Here is a 7,117-nt window from a genome sequence, read left to right as displayed (position 1 = left end):
TCTATTTACAAAAAAAGAATTGTTTTTTTAACAAAAATGACAGGAGTGTGTACATTGGATATGCCAGGAAAGGGGTGGGGTTTAGGATTTTTTTTTCCCATTTGCCTTTATTATTTTTTCTATATTTTATTCCCTTTATTCTTACAGATATTTTCTTGGATTATTCTGGAACCCAAGCTTCAAGAAGCCCAAGTGATTCCTCCTGGTTTAATGATATTACTTTCTCCCTACTTGGAATACCATATGAAATACAAATTTGCTGTGAGAAGGTGTTGGGACCATGTTTCACTCAGAGCAGGTGTAAAAGAAAGTCTGATCTTAGTGTCGAATTTGAAGCAGACACATCCACTCACAGATCAGCAAGAAGAGGTGGTGTGAGGGACAAAAATCAACTGTAAAAGAGGGAGAAGGGGGGAGGAAGGAGCCATCCAGCCATCCACTACGTTTTCGTGTATAAATGTATGTATATGTGATATTCATGGATACACATGAATGAGGAATAGAATCATAGGATAATTAAGGTTGTAAAAGACCTCTAAGATCACCAAGTCCAACCTTTAACCCATCCCTGCCTTATCCAACACTAAACCATGTCCCTCAGCACCACAGTCATAAAATTCCTAAACATTTCCAGAGGCAGTCATTCCATCACTTCCCTGAGCAGCCTGTTTCACAACCCTCAACCTCCTTTCAGGGAGTTGTAGTGAGAAATAAATTCTCCCCAGGGACAACAAGTGCCAATGTCTTATCTCTTGTCTGTACACCCTTGATTTCAACGCTGCCCCTACTTTAGAGTCCTGTTGTATCAGGGCAGGAGCTGAACCTCCTCATTTTCTTTCCAGGGTGCACCAGACCATGCTCAGACCCTCTCACTGCTCCCATAGGTGCCTTAGTTTCCTGCAGTTCCATCTTTTTCTCTTGTTATGGGATCTATTGTGCTGGTTTGCACAATCATAGAGCTGCCTTTGCTGTTCTCTCTGCCTTACTGCTGGTATTAAAATTCAGTGTGACAAAAAAGGTAGAAAGTTGTCAGCCTGGGACAAATAAAGATAATTATCTAGAAGGAGAATAGATTATCTGTACCAAAAAAACCCAAACCAAACCAAAACATTAAAACCCAAACCAAACAAAAAAAACCCCAAAGAAACCCAACTCAAACAAAAAAGAACCAACACAAAAAAACAGACAAACAAAACAAAACAAAAAGGCAAAAAAAAGCCAAACCAAAACCAGAAAGCAAAAAATCTTAAAAACAACAACAACAGAAAGAAAAAAATTAAAACAATTTTACCTGTTCCAGAAAAAAAGAACAAAATAACTAAAGGTGCATTTTCTTTTTGTTGTGGCATCCCACTGTGATGTCCTTGGCCCAAATAAGTGAACAGGAGAAGGCAGGCAGAGGGAAGGGTCACATGCCACATGCAGACAGCACCCAGTTGTTGGGTTTCAGATGGTGACAGAGACACTGCTCTGATGTGCAGGGCACAGTAAACCCCCGGGCTGATGCTGAGGCTTCTGGAGGGGGTCTGTCCCACCCAGGTATAGGAGGATACTCTCCCTTGACTTGTTTGCAGGAGGCAGTGACTCACCCTGGGAGCACCTGCCTTGCTCACCTTAGAAACATCAGCAACAGTGCTGGCTGTTACCATGGCTATCGCTATTTCACTACAACACTTGCTCATGAAAGATGTACGTAATCTGAATTGGGGTGAGAAAGGCCTTGCATTGTTTCCTGAGACTCGCCTTTCCCTGGGACAGAACCCACAGCTGTCATTTCTGGATTATGGGAGGAAGCTCCTGTCTAATTCAAAGCAGTGCCGTGTATTGGCACAAGGCTCTCCTCACCTCTCCCCCCGCCAAGATGTCAGTTTTGCTCAGGATACTGGTCCTGCTGTCACTACAATGAAAACTGTGTCCTCCCTGGCACAATTTGTCATGCAGGGTTCAGTGATGCAGTGTGCCAAGCAAGGAAGAAAAATGTAAAACCTTATCACCATGGTCTTTATTGACCAGTCATTCTGCTTTGTACTCATTTCCTCTTAATTCCCTGCAAGTATACATTGGCTCAAAATCAAAAGAAATAGTTAAAAAAAATATACACTCTGGAATAATGTATTATTCTATAGATGTTGATGGCACAATTATTTCTCTCCTGCTATAACAAAAAATATTTGTTAATAAAATCTGTTCCAGAAAAGCGGAGCATTGATCCATTATGCTGCTTGAATCCTAACAAATCAGCCTTTTTTTCTCCCCACAGAAAAATCAAGTTTTGCTGTAAGAGATCATCCTGAGAACCACTATTTACACACATTAAAGGAGAGGGGATGTTACACAAACAAAATAGTAAAAATACTTGGTTTTACCAATCCTATTTGGCCAAGAAAGAAGAAGTAAAGGATCACAACCAGAACATGCTGTACCCAGCTCTTGCTGGCTGATGATTCCCTACTATAAAATCAATCCATCTGATCTAATGGTCTCCCTCAGCCCTACAGCATCAGCCTGGAAATTGAAGCCCCTGGAATTAAGCCCAGTTAACTCCATCACTCAGCTGCACCAAGGGATGCACAGGAGAAAGCCATCACCTCTTTGTGCATTGTGGTGGGTGATCCCTGCAGAAGCAGCATGAGAGAGAGAAAAAATAATGCCCTTCTCAGCCCTGCTTTGCTTTCCCCCCCTTTTCTTCACCTCTAATACCCTCAACACCGGCAGGGCAGGCACTTCCTGTGGTAAATCCCAGGGTCAGAGCCTGTCCTGCACTTGTGCTGTGGAGCAAAAAGGCAACAGATCCTTGCTGCTGATCCCCTTTTGTCTCTCGGGGGCTAGACGTGGCAGGGGAGGCAATGCAGGGCGCCAGCACACGGGGATAGGGTGACCTTGTCTCACCATTGCCCTCCAAGTGGCAAAACACCAACCCAGCCTTGCATGAGAACAGACATAAGAAAACAGTGAGGAATGGTTAAGTAAAGGTAAAACAAAGGCTTTTCTTCAGCTTTCATGAAACTTGCTTATCTAAGGCACAGTCTGGCCCCACAGTCATGTCAACCTTTCCCCAGAGGAAGTCTGGCAAGTTCTGTATTGTCAATTATGTCCTTTTTTGCCTTCAGTGAAGCCCTAAGGTAGAAACATAGACTGCTCCTTTTGTTACGTACCTTTTCCCAAGACGAAGTGCAGGACCTCCAGTAAGTGCAATAACATCAGGAAATAACCATTTTGCTGATTTGCCCTTGCTTGAAAATATTCTCACAGCTTTGCTACACAGAGGAAGAAGGAGGTGGTGGTGATTCAGGGAGAGGCCAAAGAGTAAGAGAATAAAATCTCTCAGGGAAGAAAGGAACTAAAGTCAGGAACAGAAAGAAGACTGTTATGCCACAAATATAAAATGTATAGTCACGTAAGCTCATAGGAAAGAAAATGAGAACTGACATCGCACAATGCTAGATTGATTAGGGAGGACTTGGAAGAGGACCAAGGTCTGGGAATGGCATGGGAAATAATTTCAAAGGAGAAAGAACCTCGCGCTCTGCTGTGGGGTACGGCAGCAGTACAATAACACATGAGGAGGATGTTGGAGGGCTGCCACAGGCCCTGGGCTGAGGAGAAACAAAAACATATGACACTGTGTGTGGTTATAGCAGATACCTGCATGGCCTGCATTGGTGATGTGAGGGATTTGGACCCTCAACTGCTTGAAAAGTGCCAAATTTGAGAGAACAAGGGTTGTCTTTCCCTTTGGCTCTCTGCCTCCTCCATGTTCAAGTACCTCCAGAGACTTCCTGCTGTGTCCACAGTGTGACAGCACAACAGTGAAATAGATATTGCCACACTTAATATATTCCTCTCTGATTTTTTTTTTTATTTATCCTTTTTCTCCTTCTGTCCAAGGGCTGGGATTATCATTACCCTTTCTCTGGTGTTATAGATACCTTTAATAACAACTTCATTCATTTCTCTGCACATGCACACCGAGCATCTATGCAACCCAGGTACATTCAAAACACATAGTCACAGCATTTCCCTGTTGGCAAGGCCAAGTTACCTTTCAAAATAATTTTGTCTCACGAGAATAAGGAGAGTATTTGAACAAGATTTCATGCAATCATGGAATGGCCTGGGTTAAAAGGGACCTTAAAACCCACCTCATTCCACCCCCCTGCCATGGGCAGGGATACCTTTCACTATGCCGGGTTGCTCCAAGCCTCGTCCAACTAGTCTTGGACACTTCCAGGGATGGGGAAGCTATGGCTTCTCAGAGTAACATGGGCCAGGGCCTCACCACCCTCACAGCCAAGAATTCCTTCCCAATATCCCGTCTAACCCTGCCTTCTGTCAGCATGAAGCCATTCCCCTTTTTCCTCTCTATCCAGGCCAGGGTAAATTGTCTCTCTCCATCTTTCTTGTGGGCTCCCTGTTGCCACCTGAATCTCTAATAAATTCCAGCTTCCATAAAGTTCAATTTAAACATGAGATCATTACACTCAGTTTCAAGACAAGAAAAAAAAAGACTGACTTGTGAGCAGAAATATCCTTGGTATTCATAGTCATATTGAGAGTTCAGAGCACATTACACCTCTATAGATTGGGGAACACTCAGAGGGGAGCTCAAGCCAGCCTGTATAACACCAGTCATATGTTGGCATAGTTCAGTAAAGAAGTGGCAAAATCCTGTTTGTTTGATAAAAAGGTGTTGTCAAACCTTCCCTCCAAGTGCCCCAACACTGTGCATGGGGAGCATGTTGGGCCCCACTCAGAGGGCAAATGTAGGTTATTTGAACATACCTTCAAACTGTAGCTTGGGTTTTTGATCCTTCAGAAGTCAAGAAAAATTGTCAAACAATTGGACTAAGGGTAAAAATATTGCTAAAGAAAAAGCCACCTTTATATCTATATTATTATATTTTCTAACAATTGAAAGCATTCAATGAGGTTCTCAGTAGCTTCAAGGTTAATTCAGTAACAATTTTAATATAAAGAAAACACTAATTATGTTTACAGTGACTGAATGGGGTTCAAATAGCCAAATAATCTGGGTAAGTTGCCAAATAAACTTGAAAATCAACAGCCAGCAAATTTTACTTTAGTTATTTGGAACCAGAAAACTTTTGCAAACACTGGTCCTATTAAAAAAAAAAAAAATCCAACTTAAAACCCTACATCAGCCAGTGCTTTAGAATATGATAATTTTTTCAGGTTTATTTTCCTAGGGGGAAATATATCTGGAGAAGCGCTGATAAATCTTCTCTAACTACCAATTGCAGATTCAAAATGAACCTCATCTGGCCTCGCAGAAATCCTTTTGTATTTGCTTTCCATTCTGAGTCTGTTTTTTATTTATCTTAGTGTGATTAAAATATAGCCATTCAAAACTCAGAGTTTCTACAAAGATTGTCACTATTCATCAGTTCAGGGTATGTTCACTGAAGAAATAATATTTGTCATGTATATTTTCTTTTTCTGTCAAATCCCGTTTGGCACCTGTGAAAGAAATGTCATATATTTGACACATGCTACACTGAAATCTTCACTTTCTGAACATTTGTGAGGTGGCAGATGTAAGGCTGGCCCAGGAGGGATGGGGCTTTCCCGTACAGATTTCAGAAAGGAGAGGGGATGAACCCCTTCTTGTTAAAAATAATTGATGGGTACAAAAATCTGGATTAAACTGGTTTTTGCCTTTGACTAACAGATTATTTTGCTTTAGGCTCCTTATGCTGGTTCACATAAGGCCCAACACTTAGAGATGAGCATGGATATGACCAAGGGAATGTCAGAGCAGGCTGGATCATGGTCCTTTATTCCTCATATAGTTATTTTTTTCCTGCAGAAACCACCTCTGAGTGCAGCACGGTGTCCTGGGTCCTTATGGCACTGCTGCACTTTGGAAAATTAAGTTCATGGAGCATTTAAGAGATAAACTGTGGCCCTTTATTTTTCAGGAGACAGGAAACAACTCAAAGTGTGGCATGTGTTATGAGCTCCATGTGAGCACAGCAACCACACAGGACAATGAGCAAATCATGTCGGCTTTATGGCTTCCAGGAATCAGCTGGGCTATCTCCTATCCCAGGGGCTTCCTTAACCTGGAGAAACCTGTGGTGAACAAGAGACAGACAGTCAGGAGCAAATCACAGACCTAGCCAGTCCTTGGCCTCCTTCTCCATTCAGACAAATTTTAAATGTAAAATAAATACTGAAGGAATCACTTGTCACCACAAATTATTCCTTTGAATGTTTACTGTTCATGCCAGCTCCCCTGGGGTTCTTCCCATTTAGAAACAGCTTTAACAAGCAATCCCATAAAACATTGACCATTATTCCCCAAGAAGTTGTGCCTAGTGACTTGTTACACAGAAATATGTTTCCAATTTCGCTTTGAAATGTATTAGAAATGTATCAGTATTTTTTACATTAGCATTTAGTGCCATGTGGAAATGGCAATTATAAATTGCCACAAGCTGTACTTACAGCCTCCAGTTTAACTGTTTGGATGGTGCTTTTCAGCCCCTTTCTCTGGAAGATGGATTTGCTTGCTGCTTGCCTCAGCAATCCTCAGCAGGGATGGGGACTGCAATTATTTGACAGCAATTTTTTGAATAAAGCCCAGCATTCATGAGGAGCAGTTCCAGATTTGCGTTTGTGGTTGGAACACAACAACTTGGATTTTCTGTGACATCAGGCTGTAATGCATTTGTGTTGTGAAACACCGATTTCCCTAAAGACAACACACAGCTGTAGGTGTCCATCCTTTCTAGAAAAAAGCAAATCTTCAGGCTCTAAAGGCTGAGGTAAGTTTGTCTTATTCTGGCACCAGTTCCCAATGGGTCCCAGCCCATTTTGTCAGGCAGTTTGGGGAAAGATGCTGCAGGAGATGAAGGCCGACTGGTGGAGAAGCAGCTGGTGATGGCAGAGGAAACTGAACATTGACAGAAAGGCACAAGTACCAGGTCCAAAAGGGTCCACACTTTGCTGAATTAAGGGGCAATAGCCTTTGATAATTATTTTGTAAACATTTGCTCATTATTTTTAAATTAACCATTGTAATATTTTTTTGTGAGAATGGGGTCAACTACTCTCACTTTCCACAGTAATAGGTACTCCCTGCAAAAAAATATAC

This window comes from Pipra filicauda, unplaced genomic scaffold (assembly GCF_003945595.2).
Source record: "Pipra filicauda isolate LSUMZ 115617 unplaced genomic scaffold, ASM394559v2 scaffold644_size270591_pilon, whole genome shotgun sequence".
NCBI lineage: Eukaryota > Metazoa > Chordata > Aves > Passeriformes > Pipridae > Pipra > Pipra filicauda.
Note: the sequence above shows the minus strand (reverse complement) of the source record.